Source organism: Physella acuta, unplaced genomic scaffold, assembly GCF_028476545.2.
Source record: "Physella acuta isolate Inbredline_101_S28 unplaced genomic scaffold, ASM2847654v3 ptg000058l, whole genome shotgun sequence".
Lineage (NCBI taxonomy): Eukaryota > Metazoa > Mollusca > Gastropoda > Physidae > Physella > Physella acuta.
In genome coordinates this window covers 784,198-808,920 of record NW_026731578.1, presented here as the reverse complement: position 1 = coordinate 808,920, position 24,723 = coordinate 784,198, and the positions used below count along the sequence as shown (strand labels likewise).

Here is a 24,723-nt window from a genome sequence, read left to right as displayed (position 1 = left end):
CCCTTAAACGGCTTCTCTCCCCCTACCCCAAGGTATGGGGGTAGTTTAACCCCTGTGTTGCATACCCAAAATGATTTAAAGACTTTAATCATTGGCAAATTGGCGGATTATAGGGGAGAGAAATAGGTGGATTATAGGGGACGCAAATTGGCGGATTATAAGGGACGAATATTGGCGGGTTATAGGGGAGGAAAGTTTGTTTACAATAAAGGAGACACAGCGGTGGATTATTAGGTGTAAAGATGTCTTAATAGGGAGCTGGGATTGATGGGGAGCTGGGATATATATATATATATATATATATATATATATATATATATATATATATATATATATATATATATATATATATATATATATATAATATATATATATATATCTATATATATAAAGCAAAGTGGTCAAGTGCCCGATAGGGCACTTCCCGGCGCCGCAGGCGCGTCAAATTTGGCACGATGGTGCATTCGGGCGATAGAACACGAAGGCCGGTGACGGTTCGCCGAAAAGTCTACGGAGAAGGGGTCAAAACTGACCTCGACTGACCGGCGCCTTATATGGGCTATATTACGAAAAAAAATTTCCTCCGACGACCCCCCTTGAAATTTTGTGAGGTGGTAGGAGAACACCTTGGGGTGTCACAAAAAACTCGCCATGTCCGGGAAAAATCGGGAAATGGGTCAAAACTGACCAGTCGTATTTCCCTATATAATCTTTGTATTTTATGGGAAAAACAGAGGGTCATTTCAAAACGGATTTTAGGGCACTTACCCTGTTTACATCTGGCTAATTTTTGGCATGCGTATAGGTAAATGGCTTGGCCGTAGGGCGGACCTGTCGGTTTGACTCAAAGCACTCGACGAGGGCTAAAAAGTGACCGCGAGTGAAATTCTCTTTATATGAGCTCTATTACGAAAAAAAATTTCCTCCGACGACCCCCCTTGATATTTTGTGAGGTGGTAGGAGAACGCCTTGGGGTGTCACAAAAAACTCGCCATGTCCGGGAAAAATCGGGAAATGGGTCAAAACTGACCAGTCGTATTTCCCTATATAATCTTTGTATTTTATGGGAAAAACGGAGGGTCATTTCAAAACGGATTTTAGGGCACTTACCCTGTTTACATCTGGCTAATTTTTGGCATGTTTATAGGAAAATGGCTTGACCGTAGGGCAGACCTGTCGGTCTCACTCAAAGCCCTCGACGAGGGCTAAAAAGTGACCGCGAGTGAAATTCTCTTTATATGAGCTCTATTACGAAAAAAAATTTCCTCCGACGACCCCCCTTGATATTTTGTGAGGTGGTAGAAGAACACCTAGGGTTGTCACAAAAAACTCGGCATATCTGGGAAAACTTCGTAAAGCGGTCAAAACTGACCAGTTGTATTTCCCTATATAATCTTTGTATTTTATGGGAAAAACAGAGGGTCATTTCAACGCAGACTTTAGGGTACTTAAGCTCAGTATAGCTGGCTAATTTTTTGCATGCTCATAGGTCAATGGCTTGACCTTTAGGGAAAACTGTCGGTTACACTCAAAGCCCTCGACGAGGGCTAAAAAGTGACCGCGAGTGAAATTCTCTTTATATGAGCTCTATTACGAAAAAAAATTTCCTCCGACGACCCCCCTTGATATTTTGTGAGGTGGTAGAAGAACACCTAGGGGTGTCACAAAAAACTCGGCATATCTGGGAAAACTTCGTAAAGCGGTCAAAACTGACCAGTTGTATTTCCCTATATAATCTTTGTATTTTATGGGAAAAACAGAGGGTAATTTCAACGCAGTCTTTAGGGTACTTAATCTCAGTATAGCTGGCTAATTTTTTGCATGCTCCTAGGTCAATGGCTTGACCTTTAGGGAAAACTGTCGGTTACACTCAAAGCCCTCGACGAGGGCTAAAAAGTGACCGCGAGTGAAATTCTCTTTATATGAGCTCTATTACGAAAAAAAATTTCCTCCGACGACCCCCCTTGATATTTTGTGAGGTGGTAGAAGAACACCTAGGGGTGTCACAAAAAACTCGGCATATCTGGGAAAACTTCGTAAAGCGGTCAAAACTGACCAGTTGTATTTCCCTATATAATCTTTGTATTTTATGGGAAAAACAGAGGGTCATTTCAACGCAGTCTTTAGGGTACTTAAGCTCAGTATAGCTGGCTAATTTTTTGCATTCTCCTAGGTCAATGGCTTGACCTTTAGGGAAAACTGTCGGTTACACTCAAAGCTCTCGACGAGGGCTAAAAAGTGACCGCGAGTAAAATTCTCTTTATATGAGCTCTATTACGAAAAAAAATTTCCTCCGACGACCCCCCTTAATATTTTGTGAGGTGGTAGAAGAACACCTAGGGTTGTCACAAAAAACTCGGCATATCTGGGAAAACTTCGTAAAGCGGTCAAAACTGACCAGTTGTATTTCCCTATATAATCTTTGTATTTTATGGGAAAAACAGAGGGTCATTTCAACGCAGACTTTAGGGTACTTAAGCTCAGTATAGCTGGCTAATTTTTTGCATGCTCCTAGGTCAATGGCTTGACCTTTAGGGAAAACTGTCGGTTACACTCAAAGCCCTCGACGAGGGCTAAAAAGTGACCGCGAGTGAAATTCTCTTTATATGAGCTCTATTACGAAAAAAAATTTCCTCCGACGACCCCCCTTGATATTTTGTGAGGTGGTAGAAGAACACCTAGGGGTGTCACAAAAAACTCGGCATATCTGGGAAAACTTCGTAAAGCGGTCAAAACTGACCAGTTGTATTTCCCTATATAATCTTTGTATTTTATGGGGAAAACAGAGGGTCATTTCAACGCAGACTTTAGGGTACTTAAGCTCAGTACATCTGGCTAATTTTTTGCATGCTCCTAGGTCAATGGCTTGACATTTAGGGAAAACTGTCGGTTACACTCAAAGCCCTCGACGAGGGCTAAAAAGTGACCGCGAGTGAAATTCTCTTTATATGAGCTCTATTACGAAAAAAATTTCCTCCGACGACCCCCCTTGATATTTTGTGAGGTGGTAGAAGAACACCTAGGGGTGTCACAAAAAACTCGGCATATCTGGGAAAACTTCGTAAAGCGGTCAAAACTGACCAGTTGTATTTCCCTATATAATCTTTGTATTTTATGGGAAAAACAGAGGGTCATTTCAACGCAGACTTTAGGGTACTTAAGCTCAGTATATCTGGCTAATTTTTTGCATGCTCCTAGGTCAATGGCTTGGCCTTTAGGGAAAACTGTCGGTTACACTCAAAGCCCTCGACGAGGGCTAAAAAGTGACCGCGAGTGAAATTCTCTTTATATGAGCTCTATTAAGAAAAAAAATTTCCTCCGACGACCCCCCTTGATATTTTGTGAGGTGGTAGAAGAACACCTAGGGGTGTCACAAAAAACTCGGCATATCTGGGAAAACTTCGTAAAGCGGTCAAAACTGACCAGTTGTATTTCCCTATATAATCTTTGTATTTTATGGGAAAAACAGAGGGTCATTTCAACGCAGACTTTAGGGTACTTAAGCTCAGTATATCTGGCTAATTTTTTGCATGCTCCTAGATCAATGGCTTGACCTTTAGGGAAAACTGTCGGTTACACTCAAAGCCCTCGACGAGGGCTAAAAAGTGACCGCGAGTGAAATTCTCTTTATATGAGCTCTATTACGAAAAAAAATTTCCTCCGACGACCCCCCTTGATATTTTGTGAGGTGGTAGAAGAACACCTAGGGGTGTCACAAAAAACTCGGCATATCTGGGAAAACTTCGTAAAGCGGTCAAAACTGACCAGTTGTATTTCCCTATATAATCTTTGTATTTTATGGGGAAAACAGAGGGTCATTTCAACGCAGACTTTAGGGTACTTAAGCTCAGTACATCTGGCTAATTTTTTGCATGCTCCTAGGTCAATGGCTTGACATTTAGGGAAAACTGTCGGTTACACTCAAAGCCCTCGACGAGGGCTAAAAAGTGACCGCGAGTGAAATTCTCTTTATATGAGCTCTATTACGAAAAAAATTTCCTCCGACGACCCCCCTTGATATTTTGTGAGGTGGTAGAAGAACACCTAGGGGTGTCACAAAAAACTCGGCATATCTGGGAAAACTTCGTAAAGCGGTCAAAACTGACCAGTTGTATTTCCCTATATAATCTTTGTATTTTATGGGAAAAACAGAGGGTCATTTCAACGCAGACTTTAGGGTACTTAAGCTCAGTATATCTGGCTAATTTTTTGCATGCTCCTAGGTCAATGGCTTGGCCTTTAGGGAAAACTGTCGGTTACACTCAAAGCCCTCGACGAGGGCTAAAAAGTGACCGCGAGTGAAATTCTCTTTATATGAGCTCTATTAAGAAAAAAAATTTCCTCCGACGACCCCCCTTGATATTTTGTGAGGTGGTAGAAGAACACCTAGGGGTGTCACAAAAAACTCGGCATATCTGGGAAAACTTCGTAAAGCGGTCAAAACTGACCAGTTGTATTTCCCTATATAATCTTTGTATTTTATGGGAAAAACAGAGGGTCATTTCAACGCAGACTTTAGGGTACTTAAGCTCAGTATATCTGGCTAATTTTTTGCATGCTCCTAGATCAATGGCTTGACCTTTAGGGAAAACTGTCGGTTACACTCAAAGCCCTCGACGAGGGCTAAAAAGTGACCGCGAGTGAAATTCTCTTTATATGAGCTCTATTACGAAAAAAAATTTCCTCCGACGACCCCCCTTGATATTTTGTGAGGTGGTAGAAGAACACCTAGGGGTGTCACAAAAAACTCGGCATATCTGGGAAAACTTCGTAAAGCGGTCAAAACTGACCAGTTGTATTTCCCTATATAATCTTTGTATTTTATGGGAAAAACAGAGGGTCATTTCAACGCAGACTTTAGGGTACTTAAGCTCAGTATATCTGGCTAATTTTTTGCATGCTCCTAGGTCAATGGCTTGGCCTTTAGGGAAAACTGTCGGTTACACTCAAAGCCCTCGACGAGGGCTAAAAAGTGACCGCGAGTGAAATTCTCTTTATATGAGCTCTATTAAGAAAAAAAATTTCCTCCGACGACCCCCCTTGATATTTTGTGAGGTGGTAGAAGAACACCTAGGGGTGTCACAAAAAACTCGGCATATCTGGGAAAACTTCGTAAAGCGGTCAAAACTGACCAGTTGTATTTCCCTATATAATCTTTGTATTTTATGGGAAAAACAGAGGGTCATTTCAACGCAGACTTTAGGGTACTTAAGCTCAGTATATCTGGCTAATTTTTTCGCATGCTCATAGGTCAATGGCTTGACCTTTAGGGAAAACTGTCGGTTACACTCAAAGCCCTCGACGAGGGCTAAAAAGTGACCGCGAGTGAAATTCTCTTTATATGAGCTCTATTACGAAAAAAAATTTCCTCCGACGACCCCCCTTGATATTTTGTGAGGTGGTAGAAGAACACCTAGGGGTGTCACAAAAAACACGGCATATCTGGGAAAACTTCGTAAAGCGGTCAAAACTGACCAGTTGTATTTCCCTATATAATCTTTGTATTTTATGGGAAAAACAGAGGGTCATTTCAACGCAGACTTTAGGGTACTTAAGCTCAGTATATCTGGCTAATTTTTTGCATGCTCCTGGGTTAATGGCTTGACCTTTAGGGAAAACTGTCGGTTACACTCAAAGCCCTCGACGAGGGCTAAAAAGTGACCGCGAGTGAAATTCTCTTTATATGAGCTCTATTAGGAAAAAAAATTTCCTCCGACGACCCCCCTTGATATTTTGTGAGGTGGTAGAAGAACACCTAGGGTTGTCATAAAAAACACGGCATATCTGGGAAAACTTCGTAAAGCGGTCAAAACTGACCAGTTGTATTTCCCTATATAATCTTTGTATTTTATGGGAAAAACAGGGAAATTTTAACACAATTTTTAGGTTACTTAATGTCTGTACATCATGCTAAGTTTTTGCATACACTACTATAGATGACTAGGCCGTATGGAAAAGCTGTTGGTCAGACTCAAAGCCCTCGACGAGGGCTAAAAGATGGTCTTGAGTGAAATTCTCATTATATGAGATATATATATATAAATAAATTGACGAACGATCCCCTTCATATTATGTGACGTCGTAGACCGACCCTGGAGGGTAACAAAAAAAACTTTATTCCCGTCGGAAACAGCCATTATAGTCGTTAAATATGTTCATATAACGTAATTTCTTATATAAGCAAACAATATAAGTAAACAATGACATACGTCATACGTTCAGTTTTCAAGGGAGGTAACGTTTTTAAAATTATTATTTTTCAAATAATTGTATACTATTTTAAACAGAAACAGAAAATGACGAAGTATAGCATTTGTTTTAGTACAAAATTAAGTTGTTAATTTAGTTAAGTATCCTAAATAAATTAATTAATTAATTTCAAAAGGCAATGTAATATAAACTATGAGATATAATGTTCATGAAACCTGTGTAGTTCTAATTCCATTTTAGTTATACATTGCGTACTTTCCAAAAATTCTCTATGAACTGTATTTAAATTACGAACAAAAACATGTTTTTTCTAAAGTTAGCATTACTGTTTAAATTCAACTTATTAAAGCACTCCTCACCCAATCCATCGCTAAATAATTAAGTATTCAAATTCTCAAATGTTTTTTAAAAACCTAAGCGAAGCTAGGCAGTATGCCTAGTATATATATATATATATATATATATATATATATATATATATATATATATATATATATATATATATATATATATATATATATATATATACAAAATGCCTTTAAGATTGAACGTCCGCCTCCCCCGTTCCTCTCCCTAACAAAAAATCGTGCTAGTACCTATGGTCCCATACAATCGTTCGGTCAATAAATGTCTAACTAAAAGTGCTGAGTCAGCGATGTGTGGGATACATAGGACTCTAGCAGAGAGTCCCTATGTCCGGTATAGTCCCGGGGTAAATCAAATGTTTTGAGAGGTTGTGAAATATTGATGAGCCGAGAGAATTCCCTCCCAATCACGACATTTTATTCGCCCTACGACCAAATCAAACGACCAGGGGAAGTAAACTAACCAAGTGGCGTTAATAAATGTCACTTAATTAGAGAAGCTTGTCTCCCTTTGATGGGCGGCTTGTAAAAAGGGGAGAGAAAAACTAATTGCATGACACTAAAAACGGTTGATTGTGTACGTGTCAGTGATGAGGGGGGGGGGGGGCTGTAAGGCACGTGCATGTGCGCACAGTGTGAGCATGGTGGTGGAGTAGATAGTTGACTGGTGTGTGAGCGGTATAGAGGAAGACATTTTGTTTTGTTTTCGTTGATTTAATCCAGGAATAGATTCTTACATCGTAATGGAGGGGCGGGGGGTAAATATACAAAGTATGCAAACGACATTTCGTTGTTGTTGTTTTTTATCAATACGACACTTTCTCCCGATTCTACAATCAAGTTTATCCCCCAAAGTTCTGATATCATAAGAGATTTAAATATATCGTCTTCGTGGGAAAATGTCATAGTTGCATATATCAGGCGTCGAATAGGTCATACACACCTGAATATGGGATCCAAGAAGAGAAAGTGAGACTTACTTACAGCAAAGGACTTGATTACAAAACGTAGGTGTCACTTACTAATGAGTTGAAAAATACCTTATGTTATAAGCTAAAAACGTCTTAAATATCTGTTTAAACTGGTGATAGGGAATGTCTGCATGTAAAATGTCTGCCTGTAAAATGTCTGCCTGTAAAATGTCTGCCTGTAAAATGTCTGCCTGTAAAATGTCTGCCTGTAAAATGTCTGCCTGTAAAATGTCTGCCTGTAAAATGTCTGCCTGTAAAATGTCTGCCTGTAAAATGTCTGCCTGTAAAATGTCTGTTCTAAAATGTCTGCCTGTAAAATGTCTGTTCTAAAATGTCTGCCTGTAAAATGTCTGTTCTAAAATGTCTGCCTGTAAAATGTCTGTTCTAAAATGTCTGCCTGTAAAATGTCTGCCTGTAAAATGTCTGTTCTAAAATGTCTGCTTGTAAAATGTCTGCCTGTAAAATGTCTGCCTGTAAAATGTCTGTTCTAAAATGTCTGCCTGTAAAATGTCTGCCTGTAAAATGTCTGCCTGTAAAATGTCTGTTCTAAAATGTCTGCATGCAGCTCGCTGAAACATAAACAAAGCGCTGACGTAACAACATGGCTGCTGTTTACCTGAAGTTCACCTGGCCTGTGTCCAATCAACCATCAGGTTAAAATAAAAATGTGGCTTGCTATGTAACAACAAAAGTATTCGCTGTACAACTTGTTATATAACTTCTACAACAAATCTACTCTCCAAGACGTTATATAACAAAAAAACTATTCGCTGCATAACTTGTTATATAACTTACACAACAAACTATTCGCCAAGACTTGCTACATAACTTGTACAACAAAACTATTCCCCAAAGATAAGGTCTCACTATATAACTTCCACAACAAATCCATTCCCCAATAGATCCCTTCAAGTTCTAGAAAACCTTAAGTATTTTTTAGCTATAAACAGAGTTTCTTCCAGGCATCTCTTCGGGGGGGGGGGGGGGGGGGGGGCAAAGCCCCCCCCCCCCCCCCCCCGAAAAAATTCTAAGGCCCCACCCGAACGAAATGAAATTTCTATAATCTATATAGAAAATATATACTTTTAACAGCCTCCCCCCCCCCGAAGAAAGTCTACCGCCACTCCCCCCCCCCCCCGAAAATTTCAAGTGCCCCCACCCCACCCCGGAGAAAAAAGTCTGGAAGAAACACTGGCTATAAATCACTCGCAATCACCAACACAAGACCTCCCCTCGACCGAATATCTGCATCAGTAGAGGTTTAAAGTTTGTAACCAACTATTGAAACGAATAATGTTTAGTCTGCTATTGTGTTGGTATTTCACTGGCTCCTTCCCTTACCAACTTTATGGCGTTTGATTCAAACAAAATGTTCGAGTTGTCGACTTTCTTCTTATTCTAACCTTTCCTAAGGTTATGTCTAACCCAAACCCTCTAGCTAGAGGCAAGCTTTATGTTTTTGTCTAACCCTAACCCTAAGCTAAACTTTGCCGTAGCTTAGACGGCCCAAACCCTCTAGTTAGTGGCAAGCTTTATGTTTTTGTCTAACCCTTAACCTAAGCTAAACTTTGCCGTAGCCTAGACGGTCCCTACCATCTGACGTCAGGTGAGATGAGTTGAACAGACTCACCTAGAACTGGTTCTGTAATCACGGTAAAGGTAAGTGTTTACACCGATGATTCAGTCTACCTGCGCGGGTGTGTGTGTGCGCGAGTGTGCGTGTGTGTGAGTTGTTGATGCGCTGGTGTTAATGTGTGTGTGTATTCGGTTCGTCTTGTTGTGTTGGTGATGTGTTGTATGTGTGTATTAGTGCTGTGTACAACTGTGTTGTGTTGGTGATGTGTTGTATGTGTGTATTAGTGCTGTGTACAACTGTGTTGTGTTGGTGATGTGTTGTATGTGTGTATTAGTGCTGTGTACAACTGTGTTGTGTTGGTGATGTGTTGTATGTGTGTATTAGTGCTGTGTACAACTGTGTTGTGTTGGTGATGTGTTGTATGTGTGTATTAGTGCTGTGTACAACTGTGTTGTGTTGGTGATGTGTTGTATGTGTGTATTAGTGCTGTGTACAACTGTGTTGTGTTGGTGATGTGTTGTATGTGTGTATTAGTGCTGTGTACAACTGTGTTGTGTTAAAACTTGAGCGATGCTAACACTGTATGTGTGTTATATGATGTGTATGAGTATGTCGTGGATTGTAATTACGTTTGTGTGTTGTGTTAACAGAAACATAATGTATGTTTGGGGGTTTTGTGTGTGTTGACTTGCCTATTTATGTATTTGATTACACTCCCACAGTCACCTTTGTTTCCTCTTTGATTTGTTTTCCATGTGTTTGCCCATTGTTTTCTTCACATTTTCTCTTTGTTTTCCCACGTTTTCCCAGTGTTGTCCCTGTGTTTTCCCTTTGTTTTTCCTTTGTTTTTTCTGTGCTTACGAACGTCAGCGGACAGAACGATGTGGTTTTCTTTGAACGATCTTTTATTTTCTTACAATAATAAATTAGATTTGGGCTTTTAACACTTGAACAACATAGACATCGCTCCCCGGGGGGGGGGGGGGGTAGAGCCAATAGCACCCCCACCCATCCGTACCCCCTCGCCCTATACAACACGGCCAGACAGAAATAAGCGGAGAAGAAAAGTACTCACATCTAAAGGCGCGATATATCCAGTGCACCTTATCCATTGTGATCTAGTCACGTGATCTCCCAGCAGTACCTGCCTTAGCGTGATATTCCTGCAGGTACCTGCTATAGCCTGACAGACCTGTAGGTGACTACTGTGACGTGGTCACTTTGCAGGTAACTAATATCACGTGGTCAGTAACGAATATGACGTCACGCTATACTTGAGCTAACTAAGCATGTTATGAACACACATCGATCTCTAGGATTCCACTCTTTTATGTTGATCCACACATTAATTATTTACGTTACATTTTAAAATACAAAACATATTTTCACATGGCCTATTACTCTACACAGAACCAGGCACTTTCAGAACTAGGAGGCTATCGACACGTTACCGCCAACTCCGACTCAAATCACAGTCAGAAACCACATAAACACGTGAATAAGGAAATAAACTAATTTCTAAAGTCAGATCCAACTTTTAATCCAGTCCAGTATTTTTTCACAGCGTAACGCAGCCCCACCTTCGTTAGGTTTCACTTCCGCCTAGCCGTCCGTGTGCGTCTCGTCTTTCCCCCGCACGGTCGGGCTGTGAGTGAGCGAAACTTGGCGAGGGCACGTGCATCAGGGGCCGTCGCTTCAGACGTCTTGGTGTACAGCTGTAGAGAGAGAGAGGCGCTCCATCTGTACAGCTGTAGGTAGAGAGAGGCGCTCCATCTGTACAGCTGTAGGCAGAGAGAGGCGCTCCATCTGTACAGCTGTAGAGAGAGGCGCTCCATCTGTACAGCTGTAGGCAGAGAGAGGCGCTCCATCTGTACAGCTGTAGGTAGAGAGAGGCGCTCCATCTGTACAGCTGTAGGTAGAGAGAGGCGCTCCATCTGTACAGCTGTAGGTAGAGAGAGGCGCTCCATCTGTACAGCTGTAGGCAGAGAGAGGTGCTCCATCTGTACAGCTGTAGAGAGAGGCGCTCCATCTGTACAGCTGTAGGCAGAGAGAGGCGCACCATCTGTACAGCTTTAGAGAGAGGCGCTCCATCTGTACAGCTGTAGGCAGAGAGAGGCGCTCCATCTGTACAGCTGTAGAGAGAGGCGCTCCATCTATACAGCTGTAGAGAGAGGCGCTCCATCTGTACAGCTGTAGAGAGAGGCGCTCCATCTATACAGCTGTAGAGAGAGGCGCTCCATCTGTACAGCTGTAGAGAGAGGCGCTCCATCTATACAGCTGTAGAGAGAGGCGCTCCATCTGTACAGCTGTAGGCAGAGAGAGGCGCTCCATCTGTACAGCTGTAGAGAGAGGCGTTCCATCTGTACAGCTGTAGGTAGAGAGAGGCGCTCCATCTATACAGCTGTAGAGAGAGGCGTTCCATCTGTACAGCTGTAGGTAGAGAGAGGCGTTCCATCTATACAGCTGTAGGCAGAGAGAGGCGCTCCATCTGTACAGCTGTAGGTAGAGAGAGGCGCTCCATCTGTACAGCTGTAGGTAGAGAGAGGCGCTCCATCTGTACAGCTGTAGGTAGAGAGAGGCGCTCCATCTGTACAGCTGTAGGCAGAGAGAGGTGCTCCATCTGTACAGCTGTAGAGAGAGGCGCTCCATCTATACAGCTGTAGAGAGAGGCGCTCCATCTGTACAGCTGTAGGCAGAGAGAGGCGCTCCATCTGTACAGCTGTAGAGAGAGGCGTTCCATCTGTACAGCTGTAGAGAGAGGCGCTCCATCTGTACAGCTGTAGGTAGAGAGAGGCGCTCCATCTATACAGCTGTAGACAGAGAGAGGCGCTCCATCTGTACAGCTGTAGGTAGAGAGAGGCGCTCCATCTGTACAGCTGTAGGTAGAGAGAGGCGCTCCATCTGTACAGCTGTAGGTAGAGAGAGGCGCTCCATCTGTACAGCTTTAGAGAGAGGCGCTCCATCTGTACAGCTGTAGGCAGAGAGAGGCGCTCCATCTGTACAGCTGTAGGCAGAGAGAGGCGCTCCATCTGTACAGCTGTAGAGAGAGGCGCTCCATCTGTACAGCTGTAGAGAGAGGCTCCATCTGTACAGCTGTAGGCAGAGAGAGGCGCTCCATCTGTACAGCTGTAGAGAGAGGCGCTCCATCTATACAGCTGTAGAGAGAGGCGCTCCATCTGTACAGCTGTAGAGAGAGGCGCTCCATCTATACAGCTGTAGAGAGAGGCGCTCCATCTGTACAGCTGTAGAGAGAGGCGCTCCATCTATACAGCTGTAGAGAGAGGCGCTCCATCTGTACAGCTGTAGGCAGAGAGAGGCGCTCCATCTGTACAGCTGTAGAGAGAGGCGTTCCATCTGTACAGCTGTAGAGAGAGGCGCTCTATCTGTACAGCTGTAGGCAGAGAGAGGCTCCATCTGTACAGCTGTAGGCAGAGAGAGGCGCTCCATCTGTACAGCTGTAGAGAGAGGCGCTCCAGCTGTACAGCTGTAGGCAGAGAGAGGCGCTCCATCTGTACAGCTGTAGGCAGAGAGAGGCGCCCCATCTGTACAGCTGTAGGCAGAGAGAGGCTCCATCTGTACAGCTGTAGAGAGAGGCGCTCCATCTGTACAGCTGTAGGCAGAGAGAGGCGCTCCATCTGTACAGCTGTAGGCAGAGAGAGGCGCTCCATCTGTACAGCTGTAGGCAGAGAGAGGCGCTCCATCTGTACAGCTGTAGGCAGAGAGAGGCGCTCCATCTGTACAGCTGTAGAGAGAGGCGCTCCATCTATACAGCTGTAGAGAGAGGCTCCATCTGTACAGCTGTAGACAGAGAGAGGCGCTCCATCTATACAGCTGTAGGCAGAGAGAGGCGCTCCATCTGTACAGCTGTAGGTAGAGAGAGGCGCTCCATCTGTACAGCTGTAGGCAGAGAGAGGCGCTCCATCTGTACAGCTGTAGAGAGAGGCGCTCCATCTGTACAGCTGTAGAGAGAGGCGCTCCATCTGTACAGCTGTAGACAGAGAGAGGCGCTCCATCTGTACAGCTGTAGAGAGAGGCGCTCCATCTATACAGCTGTAGAGAGAGGCGCTCCATCTGTACAGCTGTAGAGAGAGGCGCTCCATCTATACAGCTGTAGAGAGAGGCGCTCCATCTGTACAGCTGTAGAGAGAGGCGCTCCATCTATACAGCTGTAGAGAGAGGCGCTCCATCTGTACAGCTGTAGGCAGAGAGAGGCGCTCCATCTGTACAGCTGTAGAGAGAGGCACTCCATCTATACAGCTGTAGAGAGAGGCGCTCCATCTGTACAGCTGTAGGCAGAGAGAGGCGCTCCATCTGTACAGCTGTAGGCAGAGAGAGGCGCTCCATCTATACAGCTGTAGAGAGAGGCGCTCCATCTATACAGCTGTAGACAGAGAGAGGCGTTCCATCTGTACAGCTGTAGAGAGAGGCGCTCCATCTATACAGCTGTAGACAGAGAGAGGCGTTCCATCTGTACAGCTGTAGGCAGAGAGAGGCACTCCATCTGTACAGCTGTAGGCAGAGAGAGGCGCTCCATCTGTACAGCTGTAGAGAGAGGCGCTCCATCTGTACAGCTGTAGGCAGAGAGAGGCGCTCCATCTGTACAGCTGTAGAGAGAGGCGCTCCATCTGTACAGCTGTAGGCAGAGAGAGGCGCTCCATCTGTACAGCTGTAGAGAGAGGCGCTCCATCTATACAGCTGTAGAGAGAGGCGCTCCATCTGTACAGCTGTAGAGAGAGGCTCCATCTGTACAGCTGTAGGCAGAGAGAGGCGCTCCATCTGTACAGCTGTAGAGAGAGGCGCTCCATCTGTACAGCTGTAGGCAGAGAGAGGCGCTCCATCTGTACAGCTGTAGGTAGAGAGAGGCGCTCCATCTGTACAGCTGTAGGTAGAGAGAGGCGCTCCATCTGTACAGCTGTAGGCAGAGAGAGGCGCTCCATCTGTACAGCTGTAGAGAGAGGCGCTCCATCTGTACAGCTGTAGGCAGAGAGAGGCGCTCCATCTGTACAGCTGTAGGTAGAGAGAGGCGCTCCATCTGTACAGCTGTAGAGAGAGGCGCTCCATCTATACAGCTGTAGGCAGAGAGAGGCGCTCCATCTGTACATTTATAGAGAGAGGCTGCATCTATACAGCTGTAGGAACAGAGAGAGGCTCCATCTTACGCTCCCTCCTTCTCCCAGTCTCTCCTTACCTCTCTCAATCTCTCATTTCCCCAATCACTCCTACCCTCTCTGTATATCTTCCGAGTCTCTTCTTCCCCTGCCTCTTCAATCCTCCCTCCCACTCTATTCACTCCCTTCCATCCCTCTACCTTCTCTCTGTCCCTCCCCCCCCCCCTTTATCCTTCTCCCTATGCTACGCTCGCCTCCCCCGACCCCCCCCCCCCACTCCGCCCCTAACGTCTATACCTACATATTAACGTACATTACCCTTGTTCAACCTACCCACTCTCTTACTCCTAAAGCCTCCTTTTTAATCATTTATATCCTCCCTCCCCCCCATCTTCACTCTCTCTCTCCTCCGCTTATGTAATGTAAAGCATGATGAGATTATCAGCCATGGACGGGTATCACGTGATAAGTGTGTACAGTCAGGCATGACAGACTGGCTCACCTAATCGATACCCAGCGATTACCTGCATGTAACCACACACCCCACACATACACCACACACCCCCAGTCGCGGTGCAGCCGTTTCACATTTCAGCCGTAACATTTTTTAAGCAGGTTGTTGTTGCTGTTGTTTTTGGTGTGTTTACGGTGCTGTTGTTTTTGTTGTTGTTGTTATTGTTGTTGTTGTTGTTGTTTTGTTGTTGTTCTTGTGGTTTTTGTTGCTGTTGTTGTTGTTTTTGTTGTTGTTTGTCCGTCCAGCTGTCTGTCTGTCGTGCTGTCTGTCATGCTGTCTGTCATGCTGTCTGTCCAGATGTCTGTCCAGATGTCTGTCCAGATGTCTGTCCAGATGTCTATACAGATGTCTGTCCAGATGTCTGTCAGATGTCTGTCTGTCCAGATGTCTGTCAGATGTCTGTCTGTCCAGATGTCTGTCCAGATGTCTGTCCAGATGTCTGTCAGTTGTCTGTCTGTCCAGATGTCTGTCCAGATGTCTGTCCAGATGTCTGTCCAGATGTCTGTCAGATGTCTGTCTGTCCAGATGTCTGTCAGATGTCTGTCTGTCCAGATGTCTGTCCAGATGTCTGTCATGCTGTCTGTCCAGATGTCTGTAGAGATGTCTGTCCAGATGTCTGTCCAGATGTCTGTCCAGATGTCTGTTAGATGTCTGTCTGTCCAGATGTCTGTCAGATGTCTGTCTGTCCAGATGTCTGTCCAGATGTCTGTCTGTCCAGATGTCTGTCTGTCCAGATGTCTGTCCAGATGTCTGTCTGTACAGATGTCTGTCCAGATGTCTGTCTGTCCAGATGTCTGTCCAGATGTCTGTCAGTTGTCTGTCTGTCCAGATGTCTGTCCAGATGTCTTTCCAGATGTCTGTCCAGATGTCTGTCAGATGTCTGTCTGTCCAGATGTCTGTCATGCTGTCTGTCCAGATGTCTGTCCAGATGTCTGTCCAGATGTCTGTCCAGATGTCTGTCCAGATGTCTGTCAGATGTCTGTCTGTCCAGATGTCTGTCAGATGTCTGTCTGTCCAGATGTCTGTCCAGATGTCTGTCTGTCCAGATGTCTGTCTGTCCAGATGTCTGTCCAGATGTCTGTCCGTCCAGATGTCTGTCCAGATGTCTGTCCAGATGTCTGTCTGTCCAGATGTCTGTCCAGATGTCTGTCTGTCCAGATGTCTGTCTGTCCAGATGTCTGTCCGTCCAGATGTCTGTCCAGATGTCTGTCCAGATGTCTGTCTGTCGTGCTGTCTGTTGACCAGCAACACGCCGTGTGTAAATAAATCTGTAACTGTTTATGTTACTGCACATGTCCGAGCGTGGTTGCCATGGTTACCGGAAGTATCGTAACAGTGTTCATCCAATGTCTGATTTCTAACGTCGTAAAGCACCTTATCTCTGGGCTATATTGCTATATCAACGATAAGACCTCAACAGGGTAAGGTTCGAAACTCATCTGCAATGTGTATAATCTCACTCAGAGACTAGAATATGTACAACCTTAGACCAGACTAGAATGCGTACAGCCTCACTCAGACTAGAATGTGTACAACCTTAGACCAGACTAGAATGTGTACAACCTCAGACTAGAATATGTACATCACTCAGAGACTAGAATGTGTACAACCTTAGACCAGACTAGAATGTGTACAGCCTTCGACTGGTCTAGAATGCCATGAATGAGTTACCTCCCCTTGATCTAACTGTTCACGGCACCGAGAACTCACCTATCTACCTGCACGTGCGGATGTTTCACCCCCCCCCCACCACCCCCACAGCTCCCCAGGTTTTAAAACGGTTTAGCCAGGTGAAGATAAAACAGGGGCGGGTTTGTGGGGGTGGGGGGAAGTATTCTGTTTTTGTTCTGTTTCAAGGTCAGAGGGTAAGGTCAACTAATGTTTGACCGGGGGGGGGGGGGAGTGGGCTGCTGTGTTTTGAGATTCAGATATTCTGGAATATCTGCAAATTTTAGTTAATTGCCTGAATCAGACAATTTCTCTAGTTGAAGATCTCTTAAGTAGCAAATTTGATTGTGTTTATATATATATATATATATATATATATATATATATATATATATATATATATATATATATATATATATACATATATATATATATATATATATATATATATATATATATATATATATATATATATATATATATATATATATGCATCGTTTAAGTTTAAACATACTGCTACATTCTGTACATGTCAACACATTTGCTCTATGTTCAAGTATTATTACACACCATATGAAACTCATACACAACTGCAATCTTCTGATGACCGTGTTACAGACTGAAGAATTAACTAGACTAATTAATTAATCTGGCGTCACGTGATATCTTATCAGCCAGGTGAATTAGGTCAGGTTAAGACCTAATGATGGCAGGTATCGAATTGTCTTATCAGAAATTAGAGCCTGGTTTTCTAAGGTCGAGGTCAATAGTTTACACAGATAGTGCTATCCGTTTTACACAGATATTGCTATCAGTTTTACACAGATAGTGCTATCTGTTTTACACAGATGGTGCTACTATAATCAGTTTTACAAGACAGAAGCATCGTTTAAAGATAACCAACTTTCTGGTTTGATCATAGTATTTTGCTGATTTTTTTAACGGTATTTCTCTTTACGAAAATGATCTGCAACAAATTGTGAGTTTGAAAATTTTAGTCACTTACTTCCAAGCAATATTGTGCCCGTGGTTGACTTATGGGATAAGGGGTCATCCATAAATGACGTCACACTCGTAGGGGGAGGGGGGATCCGTAATTTTGTGACGATGTGTGATGAGGGGGAGGGGGGGGGGGGGGTTCAGATGTTGCGACGTCACATTTTTGCATTATAAAAAAGCAATGTTATTTATGGACGACCCCTAAATGTTTACGCCTAGCTAGCCCCATTTCCCAGTTTCATCTGTTTTCACGGGAACAGACGGGAATAGACAGAAATACACTGGGTGGACCACAGCGACACCTCTACCACACAGTTATCACACAGCTACCATACCGCTCCACACAGCAGTCCCCCTTCCCCCCCCCCCCCCCCCATACCTCACTTAAGATGTCCCTAAGACCGTTCTAAACTGATTGAGTCGCCTTGTATCAATCATAAAACTGAAACAAACTTTATGCACTATTATCATGCAAATGGTTGATTGACAAGTGTACCATTTTAACTTCGCCCTCCGCGCCCTATACCCCCCCCCCCCCGATAGTATCAGTCTTACCATACGTCTGAAGTTTGCTGTTATTTGCGTAACTCTGATTGGTCAACTCCCCTGACGACACGTGATCTAGTCTGGGCCAATCCCAGACGGCGAGCTGGTGGAGAAGCGATGAAATCAACTCAGATATTATTACACGACTCTACGGAAAGCTGGGCATCATTGGGTACAATGGGTGCTATTCTAGATCGACCGTACAAGGGTCGCTCGTCTAGATTGACCGAATTGGGTGAACTCTGCTCGGCCTAGTTGAGTCAAGGTAAATGGAACAATGCAACTTAATAAAGTGTGACGTAAGAAAACATAACATCCATCAATAACAAAGTCAAGTTTTCCTAAAAGTCTCAGCAAACAAATGTCCAATGTTGTAGGCAACTGATCATACGTTACGTCATGTCCGTTCACTGTGTTTGACCATCTACTTGAAGCCCGATATACGTCTAATTTAGAAAATTGTCCGTTTGTTCATCGTCCTTTTGCTTGTCGGTGTTTCCTTTAACACCTTATTGATCATACACGTGATATAAGTTTTTTCACGTGGTTTCAGAATTGGACCAATCAAAAACTATTTTAAGTTCTTTGTTTTTTTATGTAAAGTTGGTCATAAATAAATTAATCAAGACCTGTCATTAAGAACAACAAAACATATTATAAGACAAATTAAGTGCAAGAAAGTGCGTAAGAAATATTAAATTTATTTTTAAAAAATTAAAAAGTTGAACTACTATATAGAAATCGTTGGTTCTATGGTGTAGCGGTTATCACGTCTGCTTAACACGCAGAAGGTCGCGAGTTCGAGCCTCGCTAGAACCTATGTTTTTACTAAATTTACGGTGTCTTATTTACAATGTGTAAAAATAGCCCGTTTTTTTTTCTTCAAATATTGAAGCAAAAGAAATTTACGTGATTTCAAATTATGTTGACTATAATTGAAGTCACTTTTCGTTTCACTAACTGCTTTAATCAGCAAAATGACAACTTTGAAACCAACTGTTGCTAGACTATATTTTTTTTTAAATCTCTTTTTAAATTATTTTTTTCCTTGGTTTAATTTTGTTTTTAATATTGAAAGAATTTTTGGATAACTTTTTTTCCATGCTTATAATTTGATTTTATTTAAAAATTTATTAAAACAGCAACCTTAAAGTTTTAGTTAAAAAATTTTTTTATCAATAGTTGAAGTTGGTGTGGATACATGTAATTTTCTGTATGATAAAGTTTGATGCCGTTTATCATGATGTGACTTCAGCGATAACTTCAATTGTACACCACCACCAACCCCACACGTGTTATATGTAGTTTTTACAACTTATTGAAGCCCCTCCCAAACACACACACACATACACACACGCACAAAGCTATGAACATTCATATAGACACCCCACAAAGTTTTAGACACAAATTGAGTGTAGGACATTTATCTAAGCCCTACAAAACAGCCATGATAATGTTTTTACCAATCGATAGTTAATTAATTTTACAATTAAAAAAATAACAATTAGACGGGAATAATGTCTGGGTTTCAATTTGTTCGTTTTCTTTCAATTATTTTTTTTATTCATGTAAGGCTTTAACATGTGATGGAACATCGCTCGATACGTAGATCACACCACATACATCATATCACAGCATCCATCATATCACATCCACGAACATCACATCGATGCTAATCCATAGCATCCATCATATCATATCCATACTCATCCATCACATTAACATTAATCATATCACATCAATGTTAATCGCATCTCATTTTGACCATATCAGCATTATATCTGAACAAACAGATTTGTAATGTTTGGATTAAACAGTGATTGACAATAATGGATTCTACACAATAACACCATCACACGTAGTCAAACTAGCGAAAGAGAAATTTTCGTTATGGTAACTATGACACAGTGACGACAGTTGGATGGTCACAGTATGACAATACACGTAACTATGAAACAAATAGGTAGGACAATACATGCGAGTAACTATGACACAAATAGGTAGGACAATACATGCGAGTAGCTATGACACAAATAGGTAGGACAATACATGCGAGTAACTATGACACAAATAGGTAGGACAATACATGCGAGTAACTATGACACAAATAGGTAGGACAATACATGCGAGTAAATATGACACAAATAGGTAGGACAATACACGCGAGTAACTATGACACAAATAGGTAGGACAATACATGGGAGTAACTATGACACAAATAGGTAGGACAATACATGCGAGTAACTATGACACAAATAGGTAGGACAATACATGCGAGTAACTATGACACAACAGGTAGGACAATACATGCGAGTAACTATGACACAAATGGGTAAGACAATGTTAGGCTATTTGAGCCACACTACAGTGCACATCGTTGGGCGACTACATCAAATCCAAATGTTTTGTACAATAAAACAATCAACACGACACGTTAGTTATGAAGGTCGGATGTTTATCATCTGATTTTCTATTCTTGTTTTTGCAAACCCACTCAACATATTTGATGTTTCAGACCTCTAATCTATCAACCTTTGCAAGTGTAGACAGAGCACCTGTGAGCACCACACCATCAGTCCGAGGGGTAGACTGAGACCAACCCCAGGTAGACTTAGACCACCAATGAGCTCCCCACCCCCCAGCCCGAGGGTAGACAAAGCCTACATATGAGCGCCCCACCCCCAGCCCGAGGGTAGACTGAGCCCACCTATCAGCGCCCCCCCCCCTTCCCAGCCCGAGTGTAGACTGAGACCACCTATCAGCCCCTGAGCTCGATGCTTTGATCTATTTAATCCACAAGTTCCAACACTTGGGGTCAACCACGGCACTCAAGGAAAGGACAAGTCGATCTCAGCACTCGATAGGGCGTCGACACATCCTAGACACGGGGGGGGGGGGGGGTCTTACACTGAAGTGAGGGGCAGGGTGGGTGGGTTGGTGTGGACGTTCCAGAAAATATTCAGCGTATCAATCTATTTGATCAAAACTTCTAGAATCCTCCATTAAAATCATAACGCCATTACAACTAACCCGGCTCAACCACTGGCATAAAAATGTTGAACATCAAACGCCGGCCCGTCGGCCAACACTTGTACCAAGCCGCAACGTCGGCAAGGGAAGCTATCCTTTTTCTGCCTGTGAAAGGTTGAAATGGGACGTTATCCTTTCTCAGCCTAGAAAAAAAAAGATTTATAGAGAAGCAGGCCAAAAAATGTCATCCACACAAAAAATTAATTTAGCTAAAAACTTGGTGTAGAAAAAAAATCTGACATTTTAGATTTATTATTAAAAACATTGCGTAATCTTTATATTTTTATCTCCCTTAAAGCAGTGTCTTATTGTCTCCCTTGATACATTTCTAAAAGTGTTGGTAAAAGGATAGTATAGTAAACAACTGACGCAATGGAAACCACAATGTTGTGTTTTACCTTCTGTCAGATGTCATACTGTGTATGACCTTACATTATGAGTGATGTTTACGTGTATTATCCCGTGTTACATTATGTGTGATGTTTACATGTATTATCCCGTGATGCTCTCTGGTATTTTGTTATCCTAGGATAGGGAAATGTATTTGCTTACTACAATACTAAAAGCTTAAAGATAAGAATAAAAACCTACAAGATTTTAAAAATATAATTGTTATCTACAACAACGACAAAAGAATTGCGGCGAATTCGATTTTTATTATATTAAAATACTTTCTATATAGTTTTTATTCAAGAAATTAAAAAAAAAAGTAGGTTCTAGCGAGGCTCGAACTCGCGACCTTCTGCGTGTAAAGCAGACGTGATAACCGCTACACCATAGAACCAGTTAATTTTCTGGCTGACAGACACAAAGTCTTAAGACTTATTCCACTATCTTGGTTATTTGTCATGTACTCTTGCAATAAAGGGAAGTAATGTCAGTGTTTGTCTAATTGTTTGATCAATATTTTTTTTAAATAAAATGTTCATGTTATTTAAGACATCTATTCAGTATTTATAGTTTCTCTAACCTTGTAGCGAGATTAGACTTCTCTTTATTAATTTTGTAAGGAAATGTAATTGTTATTATTCAAACACTTTAATTTAACATTTCCGTCTATTTTATTTTTTATTGGAGAGGCATATTTAAGCGCGCAAAACAATTTAAGTTCATAGTGGGGAAAAATGCATAAAAAAGTTTTAATAACAAGCTTTATGTAATGATGCACTAAAAAGGAGAAAATAAATGATTTTCTTTAAATATATAATAATGCACTACTGTTTAAATAACTATAAAGAACGAGCCGACCCGCGGTGTGTCATACGCCGCTATTTAGTTGTGTTTTCTACTTTTCAGTAATTCATAATTGGTGAATTCGACAGTACCAATGCTGCCACTGAAAATATTTGCTTTAAAACACTAAGCCCCCGCCCCTTCTTCCCCCCCCCCCCCCCCCCCCGTGATAGCAGCCTCCTCTTAGTTACCTCCTCTAAGTTTAAAATCGTTTCAAACTAAATTATCTGACCCTAATAGCCGTCACCAAACCCGGCTCTACGATTGTAAAATGTAAACATTTAGCGTGACGTCACTTGACGTCTGCTGTGTCTGGTCACTTGACGTCTGTTGTGTGTGGTCACTTGACGTCTGCTGTATGTGGTCACTTGACGTCTGCTGTGTGTGGTCACTTGACGTCTGCTGTGTCTGGTCACTTGACGTCTGCTGTGTGTGGTCACTTGACGTCTGCTGTGTGTGGTCACTTGACGTCTGTTGTGTGTGGTCACTTGACGTCTGCTGTGTGTGGTCACTTGACGTCTGCTGTGTGTGGTCACTTGACGTCTGCTGTGTGTGGTCACTTGACGTCTGCTGTATGTGGTCACTTGACGTCTGCTGTGTGTGGTCACTTGACGTCTGCTGTATGTGGTCACTTGACGTCTGCTGTGTGTGGTCACTTGACGTCTGCTGTATGTGGTCACTTGACGTCTGCTGTGTGTGGTCACTTGACGTCTGCTGTGTGTGGTCACTTGACGTCTGCTGTGTGTGGTCACTTGACGTCTGCTGTATGTAGTCACTTGACGTCTGATGTGTGTAGTCACTTGACGTCTGCTCAAACCGGATATTTCACCCCTTCCAAAAATCAACTGAGATCGAAATGAGACGGACTGAAAAGTACCCATAATTCCAGCTAATGGTGGCTGGAAGCTTTTGATACCCGGATGTTTCCAGTAGGACAATGGCGGGCTTTTTGAGTGTGTTGACGAATAGTAAAGATGGCGGCCTTTTAAGTGTGTTGACGAATAGTAAAGACGGCGGCCTTTTAAGTGTGTTGACGAATAGTAAAGATGGCGGCCTTTTAAGTGTGTTGACGAATAGTAAAGATGGCGGCCTTTTTAGTGTGTTGACGAATAGTAAAGATGGCGGCCTTTTTAGTGTGTTGACGAATAGTAAAGATGGCGGCCTTTTTAGTGTGTTGACGAATAGTAAAGATGGCGGCTTTTTTAGTGTGTTGACGAATAGTAAAGATGGCGGCTTTTTTAGTGTGTTGACGAATAGTAAAGATGGCGGCTTTTTTAGTGTGTTGACGAATAGTAAAGATGGCGGCTTTTTTAGTGTGTTGACGAATAATAAAGATGGCGGCTTTTTTAGTGTGTTGACGAATAGTAAAGATGGCGGCTTTTTTAGTGTGTTGACGAATAGTAAAGATGGCGGCTTTTTTAGTGTGTTGACGAATAGTAAAGATGGCGGCTTTTTTAGTGTGTTGACGAATAGTAAAGATGGCGGCTTTTTTAGTGTGTTGACGAATAGTAAAGATGGCGGCTTTTTTAGTGTGTTGACGAATAGTAAAGATGGCGGCTTTTTTAGTGTGTTGACGAATAGTAAAGATGGCGGCTTTTTTAGTGTGTTGACGAATAGTAAAGATGGCGGCTTTTTTAGTGTGTTGACGAATAGTAAAGATGGCGGCTTTTTTAGTGTGTTGACGAATAGTAAAGATGGCGGCTTTTTTAGTGTGTTGACGAATAGTAAAGATGGCGGCTTTTTTAGTGTGTTGACGAATAGTAAAGATGGCGGCTTTTTTAGTGTGTTGACGAATAGTAAAGATGGCGGCTTTTTTAGTGTGTTGACGAATAGTAAAGATGGCGGCTTTTTTAGTGTGTTGACGAATAGTAAAGATGGCGGTTTTTTTAGTGTGTTGACGAATAGTAAAGATGGCGGCTTTTTTAGTGTGTTAACGAATAGTAAAGATGGCGGCTTTTTTAGTGTGTTGACGAATAGTAAAGATGGCGGCTTTTTTAGTGTGTTGACGAATAGTAAAGATGGCGGCTTTTTTAGTGTGTTGACGAATAGTAAAGATGGCGGCTTTTTTAGTGTGTTGACGAATAGTAAAGATGGCGGCTTTTTTAGTGTGTTGACGAATAGTAAAGATGGCGGCTTTTTTAGTGTGTTGACGAATAGTAAAGATGGCGGCTTTTTTAGTGTGTTGACGAATAGTAAAGATGGCGGCTTTTTTAGTGTGTTGACGAATAGTAAAGATGGCGGCTTTTTTAGTGTGTTGACGAATAGTAAAGATGGCGGCTTTTTTAGTGTGTTGACGAATAGTAAAGATGGCGGCTTTTTTAGTGTGTTGACGAATAGTAAAGATGGCGGCTTTTTTAGTGTGTTGACGAATAGTAAAGATGGCGGCTTTTTTAGTGTGTTGACGAATAGTAAAGATGGCGGCTTTTTTAGTGTGTTGACGAATAGTAAAGATGGCGGCTTTTTTAGTGTGTTGACGAATAGTAAAGATGGCGGCTTTTTTAGT

At 42.5% G+C, this 24,723-nt stretch overlaps 1 protein-coding gene and 1 non-coding gene across 2 annotated transcripts in view; both read right to left on the bottom strand.

The window, feature by feature from the left end:
- Positions 1 to 10,747, bottom strand: part of LOC131947662 (uncharacterized) — a 67,289-nt gene extending 56,542 nt beyond the window's left edge. Inside the window, exon 1 of the mRNA XM_059308919.1 lies at positions 10,198 to 10,747. The gene's annotated coding sequence lies outside the window, so the exon portion shown is untranslated. The remainder of the gene's footprint in view (positions 1 to 10,197) is intronic.
- A 10,951-nt stretch (positions 10,748 to 21,698) lies between these two features.
- Positions 21,699 to 21,771, bottom strand: Trnav-uac (transfer RNA valine (anticodon UAC)). Its single transcript has one exon. It is a non-coding gene; the product is annotated as a tRNA-Val (tRNA).
- Between the last annotated feature and the right edge of the window lie 2,952 nt (positions 21,772 to 24,723).